Below are 19,934 nucleotides of genomic sequence, written 5' to 3' on the forward strand. Positions count from 1 at the left end.
TTTAATTTTGTTTAGGTTTTGGGAGGATTATTCAATTTTCTTGGGGGTGGTCATGAATTAAAGTCCTTTTCGCGCTAGGGCGCTTAGTTTAGGAGATATGGGCAAAATAAGTTTTTAATATCAAAATTTAATTTTTGTTAGGTTTTGGGTGGATTTGTCAATTTTTGTGGGTTGTCACGCCCTAGGACGTATATTTAAGGAGATATGGGCAAAATAACTTTTTCATATAAAAATTGCAATTTTTTTTAGGTTTTGAGCGGATAATTAAATTTTTTGGGGTGTTACGAATTAAAGTCCTTTTCGCTCTAGGACGCGTATATACGAAGATATGGGCAAAATAAGTTTTTCAGATAAAAACTTCAATTTTTTTAGGTTTTGGGAGGATTTGTCAATTTTTTGGGGGTGGTCACGAATTAAAGTCCTTTTCGTCCTAGGACGTATATTTAAGAAGATATGGGCAAAATAACTTTTTCATATAAAAATTGCAATTTTATTAGGTTTTGAGCGGATTATTAAATTTTTTGGGGTGTTACGAATTAAAGTCCTTTTCGCTCTAGGACGCGTATATACGAAGATATGGGCAAAATAAGATTTTCAGATAAAAATTTCAATTTTTTTAGGTTTTGGGAGGATTATTCAATTTTTTTGGGGGTGGTCATGAATTAAAGTCCTTTTCGCGCTAGGGCGCTTAGTTTAGGAGATATGGGCAAAATAAGTTTTTCATATCAAAATTTAAATTTTTTTTAGGTTTTGGGTGGATTTGTGAATTTTTTGGGTGTGGTCACGAATTAAAGTCCTTTTCGCCCTAGGACGTATATTTAAGGAGATATGGGCAAAATAACTTTTTCATATAAAAATTGCAATTTTTTTAGGTTTTGAGCGGATTATTAAATTTTTTGGGGTGTTACGAATTAAAGTCCTTTTCGCTCTAGGACGCGTATATACGAAGATATGGGCAAAATAAGTTTTTCAGATAAAAATTTCAATTTTTTTAGGTTTTGGGAGGATTATTCAATTTTTTTGGGGGTGGTCATGAATTAAAGTCGTTTTCGCGCTAGGGCGCTTAGTTTAGGAGATATGGGAAAAATAAGTTTTTCATATCAAAATTTAATTTTTTTTTAGGTTTTGGGTGGATTTGTCAATTTTTTGGAGGTGGTCACGCCCTAGGACGTATATTTAAGGAGATATGGGCAAAATAACTTTTTCATATAAAAATTGCATTTTTTTTAGGTTTTGAGCGGATTATTAAATTTTTTTGGGGTGTTACGAATTAAAGTCCTTTTCGCTCTAGGACGCGTATATACGAAGATATGGGCAAAATAAGATTTTCAGATAAAAATTTCAATTTTTTGAGGTTTTGGGAGGATTATTCAATTTTTTTGGGGGTGGTCATGAATTAAAGTCCTTTTCGCGCTAGGGCGCTTAGTTTAGGAGATATGGGCAAAATAAGTTTTTCATATCAACATTTAATTTTTGTTAGGTTTTGGGTGGATTTGTCAATTTTTTGGAGGTGGTCACGCCCTAGGACGTATATTTAAGGAGATATGGGCAAAATAACTTTTTCATATAAAAATTGCAATTTTTTTAGGTTTTGAGCGAATTATTAAATTTTTTGGGGTGTTACGAATTAAAGTCCTTTTCGCTCTAGGACGCGTATATACGAAGATATGGGCAAAATAAGATTTTCAGATAAAAATTTCAATTTTTTGAGGTTTTGGGAGGATTATTCAATTTTTTTGGGGGTGGTCATGAATTAAAGTCCTTTTCGCGCTAGGGCGCTTAGTTTAGGAGATATGGGCAAAATAAGTTTTTCATATCAAAAGTTAATTTTTTTTAGGTTTTGGGTGGATTTGTCAACTTTTTGGGGGTGGTCACGAATTAAAGTCCATTTCGCCCTGTGACGCATATTTAAGGAGATATGGGCAAAATAACTTTTTCATATAAAAATTGCAATTTTTTTAGGTTTTGAGTGGATTATTAAATTTTTTGGGGTGTTACGAATTAATGTCTTTTTCGCTCTAGGACGCGTATATACGAAGATATGGGCAAAATAAGTTTTTCAGATAAAAACTTCAATTTTTTTAGGTTTCGGGAGGATTTGTCAATTTTTTGGGGGTGGTCACGAATTAAAGTCCTTTTCGCCCTAGGACGTATATTTAAGGAGATATGGGCAAAATAACTTTTTCATATAAAAATTGCAATTTTTTTAGGTTTTGAGCGGATTATTAAATTTTTTGAGGTGTTACGAATTAAAGTCCTTTTCGCTCTAAGACGCGTATATACGAAGAGATGGGCAAAATAAGTTTTTCAGATAAAAATTTCAATTTTTTTAGGTTTTGGGAGGATTATTCATTTTTTTGGGGGTGGTCATGAATTAAAGTCGTTTTCGCGCTAGGGCGCTTAGTTTAGGAGATATGGGCAAAATAAGTTTTTCATATCAAAATTTAATTTTTTTTAGGTTTTGGGTGGATTTGTGAATTTTTTGGGTGTGGTCACGAATTAAAGTCCTTTTCGCTCTAGGACGTATATTTAAGGAGATATGGGCAAAATAACTTTTTCATATAAAAATTGCAATTTTTTTAGGTTTTGAGCGGATTATTAAATTTTTTGGGGTGTTACGAATTAAAGTCCTTTTCGCTCTAGGACGCGTATATACGAAGATATGGGCAAAATAAGTTTTTCAGATAAAAATTTCAATTTTTTTAGGTTTTGGGAGGATTATTCAATTTTTTGGGGGTGGTCATGAATTAAAGTCGTTTTCGCGCTAGGGCGCTTAGTGTAGGAGATATGGGAAAAATAAGTTTTTCATATCAAAATTTAAATTTTTTAGATTTTGGGTGGATTTGTCAATTTTTTGGGGGTGGTCACGAATTAAAGTCCTTTTCGCCCTAGGACGTATATTTAAGGAGATATGGGCAAAATAACTTTTTCATATAAAAATTGCATTTTTTTAGGTTTTGAGGGGATTATTAAATTTTTGGGGTGTTACGAATTAAAGTCCTTTTCGCTCTAGGACGCGTATATACGAAGATATGGGCAAAACAAGTTTTTCAGATAAAAATTTTAATTTTGTTTAGGTTTTGGGAGGATTATTCAATTTTCTTGGGGGTGGTCATGAATTAAAGTCCTTTTCGCGCTAGGGCGCTTAGTTTAGGAGATATGGGCAAAATAAGTTTTTAATATCAAAATTTAATTTTTGTTAGGTTTTGGGTGGATTTGTCAATTTTTGTGGGTTGTCACGCCCTAGGACGTATATTTAAGGAGATATGGGCAAAATAAGTTTTTCAGATAAAAACTTCAATTTCTTTAGGTTTTGGGAGGATTTGTCAATTTTTTGGGGGTGGTCACGAATTAAAGTCCTTTTCGTCCTAGGACGTATATTTAAGAAGATATGGGCAAAATAACTTTTTCATATAAAAATTGCAATTTTATTAGGTTTTGAGCGGATTATTAAATTTTTTGGGGTGTTACGAATTAAAGTCCTTTTCGCTCTAGGACGCGTATATACGAAGATATGGGCAAAATAAGATTTTCAGATAAAAATTTCAATTTTTTTAGGTTTTGGGAGGATTATTCAATTTTTTTGGGGGTGGTCATGAATTAAAGTCCTTTTCGCGCTAGGGCGCTTAGTTTAGGAGATATGGGCAAAATAAGTTTTTCATATCAAAATTTAAATTTTTTTAGGTTTTGGGTGGATTTGTCAATTTTTTGGGGGTGGGCACGAATTAAAGTCCTTTTCGCCCTAGGACGTATATTTAAGGAGATATGGGCAAAATAATTTTTCATATAAAAATTGCAATTTTTTTAGGTTTTGAGCGGATTATTAAATTTTTTGCGGTGTTACGAATTAAAGTCCTTTTCGCTCTAGGACGCGTATATACGAAGATATGCGCAAAATAAGTTTTTCAGATAAAAATTTCAATTTTTTTAGGTTTTGGGAGGATTATTCATTTTTTTGGGGGTGGTCATGAATTAAAGGCCTTTTCGCGCTAGGGCGCTTAGTTTAGGAGATATGGGAAAAATAAGTTTTTCATATCAAAATTTAAATTGTTTTTAGAGCGGATTATTAAATTTTTTGGGGTGTTACGAATTAAAGTCTTTTTCGCTCTAGGAGTGTTTCAGATAAAAATATAAATTTTTTTAGGGTTTGGGAGGATTATTCAATTTTTTTGGGGGTGGTCATGAATTAAAGTCCTTTTCGCGCTAGGGCGCTTAGTTTAGGAGATATGGGCAAAAAAAGTTTTTCATATCAAAATTTAATTTTTTTTTAGGTTTTGAATTTTAGGTCATGAATTAAAGTCCTTTTCGCGCTAGGGCGCTTAGTTTAGGAGATATGGGCAAAATAAGTTTTTCATATCAAAATCTAAATTTTTTTAGGTTTTGGGTGGATTTGTCAATTTTTTGGGGGTGGTCACGAATTAAAGTCCTTTTCGCCCTAGGACGTATATTTAAGCAGATATGGGCAAAATAACTTTTCAATATAAAAATTGCAATTTTTTTAGGTTTTGAGCGGATTATTAAATTTTTTGGGGTGTTACGAATTAAAGTCCTTTTTTCTCTCTAGGACGCGTATATACGAAGATATGGGCAAAATAAGTTTTTCAGATAAAAATTTCAATTTTTTAGGTTTTGGGAGGATTATTCAATTTTTTTGGGGGTGGTCATGAATTAAAGTCCTTTTCGAGCTAGGGCGCTTAGGGAGCCACCGTGGTGCAATGGTTAGCATGCCCGCCTTGCATACACAAGGTCGTGGGTTCGATTCCTGCTACGACCGAACACCAAAAAGTTTTTCAGCGGTGGATTATCCCACCTCAGTAATGCTGGTGACATTTCTGAGGGTTTCAAAGCTTCTCTAAGTGGTTTCACTGGAATGTGGAACGCCGTTCGGACTCGGCTATAAAAAGGAGGTCCCTTGTCATTGAGCTTAACATGAAATCGGGCAGCACTCAGTGATAAGAGAGAAGTTCACCACTGTGGTATCACAATGGACTGAATAGTCTAAGTGAGCTTGATACATCGGGCTACCACATAACCTAACCTAACCTAACCTAGGGCGCTTAGTTTAGGAGATATGGTCAAAATAGTTTTTCATATCAAACTTTAAATTGTTTTTGGGTTTTGGGTGGATTTGTCAATTTTTTGGGTGTGGTCACGAATTAAAGTCCTTTTCGTCCAAGGACGTATATTTAAGGAGATATGGGCAAAATAACTTTTTCATAGAAAAATTGCAATTTTATTAGGTTTTGAGCGGATTATTAAATTTTTTTGGGGTGTTACGAATTAAAGTCCTTTTCGCTCTAGGACGCGTATATACGAAGATATGGGCAAAATAAGATTTTCAGATAAAAATTTAAATTTTTTTAGGTTTTGGGAGGATTATTCAATTTTTTTGGGGTGGTCATGAATTAAAGTCCTTTTCGCGCTAGGACGTATATTTAAGGAGATATGGGCAAAATAACTTTTTCATATAAAAATTGCAATTTTTTTTTAGGTTTTGAGCGGATTATTAAATTTTTTGGGGTGTTACGAATTAAAGTCCTTTTCGCTCTAGGACACGTATATACGAAGATATGGGCAAAATAAGTTTTTCAGATCAAAATTTCAATTTTTTTAGGTTTTGGGAGGATTATTCAATTTTTTTGGGGGTGGTCATGAATTAAAGTCCTTTTCGCGCTAGGGCGCTTAGTTTAGGAGATATGGGCAAAATAAGTTTTTCATATCAAAATTTAAATTTTTTTAGGTTTTGGGTGGATTTTTCAATTTTTTGGGGGTGGTCACGAATTAAAGTCCATTTCGCCCTAGGACGCATATTTAAGGAGATATGGGCAAAATAACTTTTTCATATAAAAATTGCAATTTTTTTAGGTTTTGAGTGGATTATTAAATTTTTGGGGTGTTACGAATTAAAGTCTTTTTCGCTCTAGGACGCGTATATACGAAGATATGGGCAAAATATGTTTTTCAGATAAAAACTTCAATTTTTTTAGGTTTTGGGAGGATTTGTCAATTTTTTGGGGGTGGTCACGAATTAAAGTCCTTTTCGCCCTAGGACGTATATTTAAGGAGATATGGGCAAAATAACTTTTTCATATAAAAATTGGACTTTTTTTAGGTTTTGAGCGGATTATTAAATTGTTTGGGGTGTTACGAATTAAAGTCCCTTTCGCGCTAGGATGCGTATATACGAAGATATGGACAAAATAAGTTTTTCAGATAAAAATTTAAATTTTTTTAGGTTTTGGGAGGATTATTCAATTTTTTGGGGGGTGTCCATGAATTAAAGTCCTTTTCGCGCTAGGGCGCTTAGTTTAGGAGATATGGGCAAAATAAGTTTTTCATATCAAAATTAAAATTTTTTTAGGTTTTGGGTGGATTTGTCAATTTTTTGGGGGTGGGCACGAATTAAAGTCCTTTTCGCCCTAGTGCGTATATTTAAAGGAGATATGGGCAAAATAACTTTTTCATATAAAAATTGCAATTTTATTAGGTTTTGAGAGGATTATTAAATTTTTTGGGGTGTTACGAATTAAAGTCCTTTTCGCTCTAGGACGCGTATATACGAAGATATGGGCAAAATAAGTTTTTCAGATAAAAATTTCAATTTTTTTAGGTTTTGGGCGGATTGTTCAATTTTTTTGGGGGTGGTCATGAATTAAAGTCCTTTTCGCCCTAGGACGTATATTTAAGGAGATATGGGCAAAATAACTTTTTCATATAAAAATTGCAATTTTTTTAGGTTTTGAGGGGATTATTAAATTTTTGGGGTGTTACGAATTAAAGTCCTTTTCGCTCTAGGACGCGTATATACGAAGATATGGGCAAAACAAGTTTTTCAGATAAAAATTTTAATTTTGTTTAGGTTTTGGGAGGATTATTCCATTTTCTTGGGGGTGGTCATGAATTAAAGTCCTTTTCGCGCTAGGGCGCTTAGTTTAGGAGATATGGGCAAAATAAGTTTTTAATATCAAAATTTAATTTTTGTTAGGTTTTGGGTGGATTTGTCAATTTTTGTGGGTTGTCACGCCCTAGGACGTATATTTAAGGAGATATGGGCAAAATAACTTTTTCATATAAAAATTGCAATTTTTTTTAGGTTTTGAGCGGATAATTAAATTTTTTGGGGTGTTACGAATTAAAGTCCTTTTCGCTCTAGGACGCGTATATACGAAGATATGGGCAAAATAAGTTTTTCAGATAAAAACTTCAATTTTTTTAGGTTTTGGGAGGATTTGTCAATTTTTTGGGGGTGGTCACGAATTAAAGTCCTTTTCGTCCTAGGACGTATATTTAAGGAGATATGGGCAAAATAACTTTTTCATATAAAAATTGCAATTTTATTAGGTTTTGAGCGGATTATTAAATTTTTTGGGGTGTTACGAATTAAAGTCCTTTTCGCTCTAGGACGCGTATATACGAAGATATGGGCAAAATAAGATTTTCAGATAAAAATTTCAATTTTTTTAGGTTTTGGGAGGACTATTCAATTTTTTTGGGGGTGGTCATGAATTAAAGTCCTTTTCGCGCTAGGGCGCTTAGTTTAGGAGATATGGGCAAAATAAGTTTTTCATATCAAAATTTAAATTTTTTTAGGTTTTGGGTGGATTTGTCAATTTTTTGGGGGTGGGCACGAATTAAAGTCCTTTTCGCCCTAGGACGTATATTTAAGGAGATATGGGCAAAATAATTTTTCATATAAAAATTGCAATTTTTTTAGGTTTTGAGCGGATTATTAAATTTTTTGCGGTGTTACGAATTAAAGTCCTTTTCGCTCTAGGACGCGTATATACGAAGATATGCGCAAAATAAGTTTTTCAGATAAAAATTTCAATTTTTTTAGGTTTTGGGAGGATTATTCATTTTTTTGGGGGTGGTCATGAATTAAAGGCCTTTTCGCGCTAGGGCGCTTAGTTTAGGAGATGTGGGCAAAATAAGTTTTTCATATCAAAATTTAAATTGTTTTTAGAGCGGATTATTAAATTTTTTGGGGTGTTACGAATTAAAGTCTTTTTCGCTCTAGGAGTGTTTCAGATAAAAATTTAAATTTTTTTAGGTTTTGGGAGGATTATTCAATTTTTTTGGGGGTGGTCATGAATTAAAGTCCTTTTCGCGCTAGGGCGCTTAGTTTAGGAGATATGGGCAAAAAAAGTTTTTCATATCAAAATTTAATTTTTTTTAGGTTTTGAATTTTAGGTCATGAATTAAAGTCCTTTTCGCGCTAGGGCGCTTAGTTTAGGAGATATGGGCAAAATAAGTTTTTCATATCAAAATTTAAATTTTTTTAGGTTTTGGGTGGATTTTGCAATTTTTTGGGGGTGGTCACGAATTAAAGTCCATTTCGCCCTAGGACGCATATTTAAGGAGATATGGGCAAAATAACTTTTTCATATAAAAATTGCAATTTTTTTAGGTTTTGAGTGGATTATTAAATTTTTTGGGGTGTTACGAATTAAAGTCTTTTTCGCTCTAGGACGCGTATATACGAAGATATGGGCAAAATATGTTTTTCAGATAAAAACTTCAATTTTTTTAGGTTTTGGGAGGATTTGTCAATTTTTTGGGGGTGGTCACGAATTAAAGTCCTTTTCGCCCTAGGACGTATATTTAAGGAGATATGGGCAAAATAACTTTTTCATATAAAAATTGGACTTTTTTTAGGTTTTGAGCGGATTATTAAATTGTTTGGGGTGTTACGAATTAAAGTCCCTTTCGCGCTAGGATGCGTATATACGAAGATATGGACAAAATAAGTTTTTCAGATAAAAATTTAAATTTTTTTAGGTTTTGGGAGGATTATTCAATTTTTTGGGGGGTGTCCATGAATTAAAGTCCTTTTCGCGCTAGGGCGCTTAGTTTAGGAGATATGGGCAAAATAAGTTTTTCATATCAAAATTAAAATTTTTTTAGGTTTTGGGTGGATTTGTCAATTTTTTGGGGGTGGGCACGAATTAAAGTCCTTTTCGCCCTAGTGCGTATATTTAAAGGAGATATGGGCAAAATAACTTTTTCATATAAAAATTGCAATTTTATTAGGTTTTGAGAGGATTATTAAATTTTTTGGGGTGTTACGAATTAAAGTCCTTTTCGCTCTAGGACGCGTATATACGAAGATATGGGCAAAATAAGTTTTTCAGATAAAAATTTCAATTTTTTTAGGTTTTGGGCGGATTGTTCAATTTTTTTGGGGGTGGTCATGAATTAAAGTCCTTTTCGCGCTAGGGCGCTTAGTTTAGGAGATATGGGCAAAATAAGTTTTTCATATTAAATTGGTTTGAGGTTTTGGGTGGATTTGTAAATTTTTTGGGGTGTTACGAATTAAAGTCCTTTTCGCTCTAGGACGCGTATATACGAAGATATGGGCAAAATGAGTCTTTCAGATAAAAATTTCAATTTTTTTAGGTTTTGGGAGGATTATTCAATTTTCTTGGGGGTGGTCATGAATTAAAGTCCTTTTCGCGCTAGGGCGCTTAGTTTAGAAGATATGGGAAAAATAAGTTTTTCATATCAAAATTTAAATTTTTTAGATTTTGGGTGGATTTTTCAATTTTTTGGGGGTGGTCACGAATTAAAGTCCATTTCGCTCTAGGACGCGTATATACGAAGATATGGGCAAAATAAGTTTTTCAGATAAAAATTTCAATTTTTTTAGGTTTTGGGAGGATTATTCAATTTTTTTTTTTTTGGGTGGTCATGAATTAAAGTCCTTTTCGCGCTAGGGCGCTTAGTTTAGGAGATATGGGCAAAATAAGTTTTTCATATCAAAATTTAAATTTTTTTTAGGTTTTGGGTGGATTTGTGAATTTTTTGGGTGTGGTCACGAATTAAAGTCCTTTTCGCCCTAGGACGTATATTTAAGGAGATATGGGCAAAATAACTTTTTCATATAAAAATTGCAATTTTTTAGGTTTTGAGCGGATTATTAAATTTTTTGGGGTGTTACGAATTAAAGTCCTTTTCGCTCTAGGACGCGTATATACGAAGATATGGGCAAAATAAGTTTTTCAGATAAAAATTTCAATTTTTTTAGGTTTTGGGCGGATTATTCAATTTTTTGGGGGGTGGTCATGAATTAAAGTCCTTTTCGCGCTAGGGCGCTTAGTTTAGGAGATATGGGCAAAATAAGTTTTTCATATCAAAATTTAAATTGCTTTTGGGTTTTGGGTGGATTTGTCAATTTTTTGGGTGTGGTCACGAATTAAAGTCCTTTTCGCCCTAGGACGTATATTTAAGGAGATATGGGCAAAATAACTTTTTCATATAAAAATTGCAATTTTTTAGGTTTTGAGCGGATTATTAAATTTTTTGGGGTGTTACGAATTAAAGTCCTTTTCGCTCTAGGACGCGTATATACGAAGCTATGGGCAAAATAAGTTTTTCAGATAAAAATTTAAATTTTTTTAGGTTTTGGGAGGATTATTCAATTTTTTTTGGGGGTGGGCACGAATTAAAGTCCTTTTCGCGCTAGGGCGCTTAGTTTAGGAGATATGGGCAAAATAAGTTTTTCATATCAAAATTTAATTTTTTTTAGGTTTTGGGTGGATTTGTCAATTTTTTGGGGGTGGTCACGCCCTAGGACGTATATTTAAGGAGATATGGGCAAAATAACTTTTTCATATAAAAATTGCAATTTTTTAAGGTTTTGAGCGGATTATTAAATTTTTTGGGGTGTTACGAATTAAAGTCCTTTTCGCTCTAGGACGCGTATATACGAAGATATGGGCAAAATAAGATTTTCAGATGAAAATTTAAATTTTTTTAGGTTTTGGGCGGATTATTCAATTTTTTTGGGGGTGGTCATGAATTAAAGTCCTTTTCGCGCTTAGTTTAGGAGATATGGGCAAAATAAGTTTTTCATATCAAAATTTAAATTTTTTTAGGTTTTGGGTGTATTTGTCAATTTTTTGGGGTTGGTCACGAATTAAAGTCCTTTTCGCCCTAGGACGTATATTTAAGGAGATATGGGCAAAATAACTTTTTCATATAAAAATTGCAATTTTTTAGGTTTGGGTGTATTTGTCAATTTTTTGGGGGTGGTCACGCCCAAGGACGTATATTTAAGGAGATATGGGCAAAATAACTTTTTCATATAAAAATTGCAATTTTTTAAGGTTTTGAGCGGATTATTAAATTTTTTGGGGTGTTACGAATTAAAGTCCTTTTCGCTCTAGGACGCGTATATACGAAGATATGGGCAAAATAAGTTTTTCAGATAAAAATTTCAATTTTTTTAGGTTTTGGGCGGATTGTTCAATTTTTTTGGGGGTGGTCATGAATTAAAGTCCTTTTCGCGCTAGGGCGCTTAGTTTAGGAGATATGGGCAAAATAAGTTTTTCATATTGAATTGGTTTTAGGTTTTGGGTGGATTTGTAAATTTTTTGCGGTGTTACGTATTAAAGTCCTTTTCCCTCTAGGACGCGTATATACGAAGATATGAGCAAAATAAGTCTTTCAGATAAAAATTTCAATTTTTTTAGGTTTTGGGAGGATTATTCAATTTTCTTGGGGGTGGTCATGAATTAAAGTCCTTTTCGCGCTAGGGCGCTTAGTTTAGGAGATATGGGCAAAATAAGTTTTTCATATCAAAATTTAATTTTTTTTAGGTTTTGGGTGGATTTGTCAATTTTTTGGGGGTGGTCACGCCCTAGGACGTATATTTAAGGAGATATGGGCAAAATAACTTTTTCATATAAAAATTGCAATTTTTTAGGTTTTGAGCGGATTATTAAATTTTTTGGGGTGTTACGAATTAAAGTCCTTTTCGCTCTAGGACGCGTATATACGAAGATATGGGCAAAATAAGTTTTTCAGATAAAAATTTAAATTTTTGTAGGTTTTGGGCGGATTATTCAATTTTTTGGGGGGTGGTCGTGAATTAAAGTCCTTTTCGCGCTAGGGCGCTTAGTTTAGGAGATATGGGCAAAATAAGTTTTTCATATCAAAATTTAAATTGCTTTTGGGTTTTGGGTGGATTTGTCAATTTTTTGGGCGTGGTCACGAATTAAAGTCCTTTTCGCCCTAGGACGTATATTTAAGGAGATATGGGCAAAATAACTTTTTCATATAAAAATTGCAATTTTTTTAGGTTTTGAGCGGATTATTAAATTTTTTGGGGTGTTACGAATTAAAGTCCTTTTCGCTCTAGGACGCGTATATACGAAGATATGGGCAAAATAAGTTTTTCAGATAAATATTTCAATTTTTTTAGGTTTTGGGAGGATTATTCAATTTTTTTGGGGGTGGTAATGAATTAAAGTCCTTTTCGCGCTAGTGCGCTTAGTTTAGGAGATATGGGCAAAATAAGTTTTTCATATCAAAATTTAAATTTTTTTAGGTTTTGGGTGGTTTTGTCAATTTTTTGGGGGTGGGCACGAATTAAAGTCCTTTTCGCCCTAGGACGTATATTTAAGGAGATATGGGCAAAATAACTTTTTCATATAAAAATTGCAATTTTATTAGGTTTTGAGCGGATTATTAAATTTTTTGGGGTGTTACGAATTAAAGTCCTTTTCGCTCTAGGACGCGTATATACGAAGATATGGGCAAAATAAGTTTTTCAGATAAAAATTTCAATTTTTTTAGGTTTTGGGCGGATTATTCAATTTTTTGGGGGGGTGGTCATGAATTAAAGTCCTTTTCGCGCTAGGGCGCTTAGTTTAGGAGATATGGGCAAAATAAGTTTTTCATATCAAAATTTAAATTGCTTTTGGGTTTTGGGTGGATTTGTCAATTTTTTGGGTGTGGTCACGAATTAAAGTCCTTTTCGCCCTAGGACGTATATTTAAGGAGATATGGGCAAAATAACTTTTTCATATAAAAATTGCAATTTTTTAGGTTTTGAGCGGATTATTAATTTTTTTGGGGTGTTACGAATTAAAGTCCTTTTCGCTCTAGGACGCGTATATACGAAGCTATGGGCAAAATAAGTTTTTCAGATAAAAATTTTAATTTTTTTAGGTTTTGGGAGGATTATTCAATTTTTTTTGGGGGTGGGCACGAATTAAAGTCCTTTTCGCGCTAGGGCGCTTAGTTTAGGAGATATGGGCAAAATAAGTTTTTCATATCAAAATTTAATTTTTTTTAGGTTTTGGGTGGATTTGTCAATTTTTTGGGGGTGGTCACGCCCTAGGACGTATATTTAAGGAGATATGGGCAAAATAACTTTTTCATATAAAAATTGCAATTTTTTAAGGTTTTGAGCGGATTATTAAATTTTTTGGGGTGTTACGAATTAAAGTCCTTTTCGCTCTAGGACGCGTATATACGAAGATATGGGCAAAATAAGATTTTCAGATGAAAATTTCAATTTTTTTAGGTTTTGGGCGGATTATTCAATTTTTTTGGGGGTGGTCATGAATTAAAGTCCTTTTCGCGCTTAGTTTAGGAGATATGGGCAAAATAAGTTTTTCATATCAAAATTTAAATTTTTTTAGGTTTTGGGTGTATTTGTCAATTTTTTGGGGTTGGTCACGAATTAAAGTCCTTTTCGCCCTAGGACGTATATTTAAGGAGATATGGGCAAAATAACTTTTTCATATAAAAATTGCAATTTTTTAGGTTTGGGTGTATTTGTCAATTTTTTGGGGGTGGTCACGCCCAAGGACGTATATTTAAGGAGATATGGGCAAAATAACTTTTTCATATAAAAATTGCAATTTTTTAAGGTTTTGAGCGGATTATTAAATTTTTTGGGGTGTTACGAATTAAAGTCCTTTTCGCTCTAGGACGCGTATATACGAAGATATGGGCAAAATAAGTTTTTCAGATAAAAATTTCAATTTTTTTAGGTTTTGGGCGGATTGTTCAATTTTTTTGGGGGTGGTCATGAATTAAAGTCCTTTTCGCGCTAGGGCGCTTAGTTTAGGAGATATGGGCAAAATAAGTTTTTCATATTGAATTGGTTTTAGGTTTTGGGTGGATTTGTAAATTTTTTGCGGTGTTACGTATTAAAGTCCTTTTCCCTCTAGGACGCGTATATACGAAGATATGAGCAAAATAAGTCTTTCAGATAAAAATTTCAATTTTTTTAGGTTTTGGGAGGATTATTCAATTTTCTTGGGGGTGGTCATGAATTAAAGTCCTTTTCGCGCTAGGGCGCTTAGTTTAGGAGATATGGGCAAAATAAGTTTTTCATATCAAAATTTAATTTTTTTTAGGTTTTGGGTGGATTTGTCAATTTTTTGGGGGTGGTCACGCCCTAGGACGTATATTTAAGGAGATATGGGCAAAATAACTTTTTCATATAAAAATTGCAATTTTTTAGGTTTTGAGCGGATTATTAAATTTTTTGGGGTGTTACGAATTAAAGTCCTTTTCGCTCTAGGACGCGTATATACGAAGATATGGGCAAAATAAGTTTTTCAGATAAAAATTTAAATTTTTGTAGGTTTTGGGCGGATTATTCAATTTTTTGGGGGGTGGTCGTGAATTAAAGTCCTTTTCGCGCTAGGGCGCTTAGTTTAGGAGATATGGGCAAAATAAGTTTTTCATATCAAAATTTAAATTGCTTTTGGGTTTTGGGTGGATTTGTCAATTTTTTGGGCGTGGTCACGAATTAAAGTCCTTTTCGCCCTAGGACGTATATTTAAGGAGATATGGGCAAAATAACTTTTTCATATAAAAATTGCAATTTTTTTAGGTTTTGAGCGGATTATTAAATTTTTTGGGGTGTTACGAATTAAAGTCCTTTTCGCTCTAGGACGCGTATATACGAAGATATGGGCAAAATAAGTTTTTCAGATAAATATTTCAATTTTTTTAGGTTTTGGGAGGATTATTCAATTTTTTTGGGGGTGGTAATGAATTAAAGTCCTTTTCGCGCTAGTGCGCTTAGTTTAGGAGATATGGGCAAAATAAGTTTTTCATATCAAAATTTAAATTTTTTTAGGTTTTGGGTGGTTTTGTCAATTTTTTGGGGGTGGGCACGAATTAAAGTCCTTTTCGCCCTAGGACGTATATTTAAGGAGATATGGGCAAAATAACTTTTTCATATAAAAATTGCAATTTTATTAGGTTTTGAGCGGATTATTAAATTTTTTGGGGTGTTACGAATTAAAGTCCTTTTCGCTCTAGGACGCGTATATACGAAGATATGGGCAAAATAAGTTTTTCAGATAAAAATTTCAATTTTTTTAGGTTTTGGGCGGATTATTCAATTTTTTGGGGGGTGGTCATGAATTAAAGTCCTTTTCGCGCTAGGGCGCTTAGTTTAGGAGATATGGGCAAAATAAGTTTTTCATATCAAAATTTAAATTGCTTTTGGGTTTTGGGTGGATTTGTCAATTTTTTGGGTGTGGTCACGAATTAAAGTCCTTTTCGCCCTAGGACGTATATTTAAGGAGATATGGGCAAAATAACTTTTTCATATAAAAATTGCAATTTTTTAGGTTTTGAGCGGATTATTAATTTTTTTGGGGTGTTACGAATTAAAGTCCTTTTCGCTCTAGGACGCGTATATACGAAGCTATGGGCAAAATAAGTTTTTCAGATAAAAATTTAAATTTTTTTAGGTTTTGGGAGGATTATTCAATTTTTTTTGGGGGTGGGCACGAATTAAAGTCCTTTTCGCGCTAGGGCGCTTAGTTTAGGAGATATGGGCAAAATAAGTTTTTCATATCAAAATTTAATTTTTTTTAGGTTTTGGGTGGATTTGTCAATTTTTTGGGGGTGGTCACGCCCTAGGACGTATATTTAAGGAGATATGGGCAAAATAACTTTTTCATATAAAAATTGCAATTTTTTAAGGTTTTGAGCGGATTATTAAATTTTTTGGGGTGTTACGAATTAAAGTCCTTTTCGCTCTAGGACGCGTATATACGAAGATATGGGCAAAATAAGATTTTCAGATGAAAATTTCAATTTTTTTAGGTTTTGGGCGGATTATTCAATTTTTTTGGGGGTGGTCATGAATTAAAGTCCTTTTCGCGCTAGGGCGCTTAGTTTAGGAGATATGGGCAAAATAAGTTTTTCATATCAAAATTTAAATTTTTTTAGGTTTGGGTGTATTTGTCAATTTTTTGGGGGTGGTCACGCCCAAGGACGTATATTTAAGGAGATATGGGCAAAATAACTTTTTCATATAAAAATTGCAATTTTTTAAGGTTTTGAGCGGATTATTAAATTTTTTGGGGTGTTACGAATTAAAGTCCTTTTCGCTCTAGGACGCGTATATACGAAGATATGGGCAAAATAAGATTTTCAGATGAAAATTTCAATTTTTTTAGGTTTTGGGCGGATTATTCAATTTTTTTGGGGGTGGTCATGAACTAAAGTCCTTTTCGCGCTAGGGCGCTTAGTTTAGGAGATATGGGCAAAATAAGTTTTTCATATCAAAATTTAAATTTTTTTAGGTTTTGGGTGTATTTGTCAATTTTTTGGGGTTGGTCACGAATTAAAGTCCTTTTCGCCCTAGGACGTATATTTAAGGAGATATGGGCAAAATAACTTTTTCATATAAAAATTGCAATTTTTTTAGGTTTGGGTGTATTTGTCAATTTTTTGGGGGTGGTCACGCCCAAGGACGTATATTTAAGGAGATATGGGCAAAATAACTTTTTCATATAAAAATTGCAATTTTTGAAGGTTTTGAGCGGATTATTAAATTTTTTGGGGTGTTACGAATTAAAGTCCTTTTCGCTCTAGGACGCGTATATACGAAGATATGGGCAAAATAAGTTTTTCAGATAAAAATTTCAATTTTTTTAGGTTTTGGGCGGATTGTTCAATTTTTTTGGGGGTGGTCATGAATTAAAGTCCTTTTCGCGCTAGGGCGCTTAGTTTAGGAGATATGGGCAAAATAAGTTTTTCATATTGAATTGGTTTTAGGTTTTGGGTGGATTTGTAAATTTTTTGCGGTGTTACGTATTAAAGTCCTTTTCCCTCTAGGACGCGTATATACGAAGATATGAGCAAAATAAGTCTTTCAGATAAAAATTTCAATTTTTTTAGGTTTTGGGAGGATTATTCAATTTTCTTGGGGGTGGTTATGAAGTAAAGTCCTTTTCGCGCTAGGGCGCTTAGTTTAGGAGATATGGGCAAAATAAGTTTTTCATATCAAAATTTAATTTTTTTTAGGTTTTGGGTGGATTTGTCAATTTTTTGGGGGTGGTCACGCCCTAGGACGTATATTTAAGGAGATATGGGCAAAATAACTTTTTCATATAAAAATTGCAATTTTTTTAGGTTTTGAGTGGATTATTAAATTTTTTGGGGTGTTACGAATTAAAGTCCTTTTCGCTCTAGGACGCGTATATACGAAGATATGGGAAAAATAAGTTTTTCATATCAAAATTTAATTTTTTTAGATTTTGGGCGGATTATTCAATTTTTTTGGGGGTGGTCATGAATTAAAGTCCTTTTCGCGCTAGGGCGCTTAGTTTAGGAGATATGGGCAAAATAAGTTTTTCATATCAAAATTTAAATTTTTTTTAGGTTTTGGGTGGATTTGTGAATTTTTTGGGTGTGGTCACGAATTAAAGTCCTTTTCGCCCTAGGACGTATATTTAAGGAGATATGGGCAAAATAACTTTTTCATATAAAAATTGCAATTTTTTAGGTTTTGAGCGGATTATTAAATTTTTTGGGGTGTTACGAATTAAAGTCCTTTTCGCTCTAGGACGCGTATATACGAAGATATGGGCAAAATAAGGTTTTCAGATAAAAATTTAAATTTTTTTAGGTTTTGGGCGGATTATTCAATTTTTTGGGGGGTGGTCGTGAATTAAAGTCCTTTTCGCGCTAGGGCGCTTAGTTTAGGAGATATGGGCAAAATAAGTTTTTCATATCAAAATTTAAATTGCTTTTGGGTTTTGGGTGGATTTGTCAATTTTTTGGGTGTGGTCACGAATTAAAGTCCTTTTCGCCCTAGGACGTATATTTAAGGAGATATGGGCAAAATAACTTTTTCATATAAAAATTGCAATTTTTTTAGGTTTTGAGCGGATTATTAAATTTTTTGGGGTGTTACGAATTAAAGTCCTTTTCGCTCTAGGACGCGTATATACGAAGATATGGGCAAAATAAGTTTTTCAGATAAATATTTCAATTTTTTTAGGTTTTGGGAGGATTATTCAATTTTTTTGGGGGTGGTAATGAATTAAAGTCCTTTTCGCGCTAGTGCGCTTAGTTTAGGAGATATGGGCAAAATAAGTTTTTCATATCAAAATTTAATTTTTTTTAGGTTTTGGGTGGTTTTGTCAATTTTTTGGGGGTGGGCACGAATTAAAGTCCTTTTCGCCCTAGGACGTATATTTAAGGAGATATGGGCAAAATAACTTTTTCATATAAAAATTGCAATTTTATTAGGTTTTGAGCGGATTATTAAATTTTTTGGGGTGTTACGAATTAAAGTCCTTTTCGCTCTAGGACGCGTATATACGAAGATATGGGAAAAATAAGATTTTCAGATAAAAATTTCAATTTTTTTAGGTTTTGGGAGGATTATTCAATTTTTTGTTGGGGTGGTCATGAATTAAAGTCCTTTTCGCGCTAGGGCGCTTAGTTTAGGAGATATGGGCAAAATAAGTTTTTCATATCAAAATTTAAATTGCTTTTGGGTTTTGGGTGGATTTGTCAATTTTTTGGGTGTGGTCACGAATTAAAGTCCTTTTCGCCCTAGGACGTATATTTAAGGAGATATAGGCAAAATAACTTTTTCATATAAAAATTGCAATTTTTTAGGTTTTGAGCGGATTATTAAATTTTTTGGGGTGTTACGAATTAAAGTCCTTTTCGCTCTAGGACGCGTATATACGAAGATATGGGCAAAATAAGTTTTTCAGATAAAAATTTAAATTTTTTTAGGTTTTGGGAGGATTATTCAATTTTTTTGGGGGGTGGGCACGAATTAAAGTCCTTTTCGCGCTAGGGCGCTTAGTTTAGGAGATATGGGCAAAATAAGTTTTTCATATCAAAATTTAATTTTTTTTAGGTTTTGGGTGGATTTGTCAATTTTTTGGGGGTGGTCACGCCCTAGGACGTATATTTAAGGAGATATGGGCAAAATAACTTTTTCATATAAAAATTGCAATTTCTTAAGGTTTTGAGCGGATTATTAAATTTTTTGGGGTGTTACGAATTAAAGTACTTTTCGCGCTAGGACGCGTATATACGAAGATATGGGCAAAATAAGATTTTGAGATGAAAATTTCAATTTTTTTAGGTTTTGGGCGGATTATTCAATTTTTTTGGGGGTGGTCATGAATTAAAGTCCTTTTCGCGCTAGGGCGCTTAGTTTAGGAGATATGGGCAAAATAAGTTTTTCATATCAAAATTTAAATTGCTTTTGGGTTTTGGGTGGATTTGTCAATTTTTTGGGTGTGGTCACGAATTAAAGTCCTTTTCGCCCTAGGACGTATATTTAAGGAGATATGGGCAAAATAACTTTTTCATATAAAAATTGCAATTTTTTAGGTTTTGAGCGGATTATTAATTTTTTTGGGGTGTTACGAATTAAAGTCCTTTTCGCTCTAGGACGCGTATATACGAAGCTATGGGCAAAATAAGTTTTTCAGATAAAAATTTAAATTTTTTTAGGTTTTGGGAGGATTATTCAATTTTTTTTGGGGGTGGGCACGAATTAAAGTCCTTTTCGCGCTAGGGCGCTTAGTTTAGGAGATATGGGCAAAATAAATTTTTCATATCAAAATTTAATTTTTTTTAGGTTTTGGGTGGATTTGTCAATTTTTTGGGGGTGGTCACGCCCTAGGACGTATATTTAAGGAGATATGGGCAAAATAACTTTTTCATATAAAAATTGCAATTTTTTAAGGTTTTGAGCGGATTATTAAATTTTTTGGGGTGTTACGAATTAAAGTCCTTTTCGCTCTAGGACGCGTATATACGAAGATATGGGCAAAATAAGATTTTCAGATGAAAATTTCAATTTTTTTAGGTTTTGGGCGGATTATTCAATTTTTTTGGGGGTGGTCATGAATTAAAGT

Source organism: Haematobia irritans, chromosome 4 (assembly GCF_050003625.1).
Source record: "Haematobia irritans isolate KBUSLIRL chromosome 4, ASM5000362v1, whole genome shotgun sequence".
In the NCBI taxonomy this organism is placed as follows: domain Eukaryota; kingdom Metazoa; phylum Arthropoda; class Insecta; order Diptera; family Muscidae; genus Haematobia; species Haematobia irritans.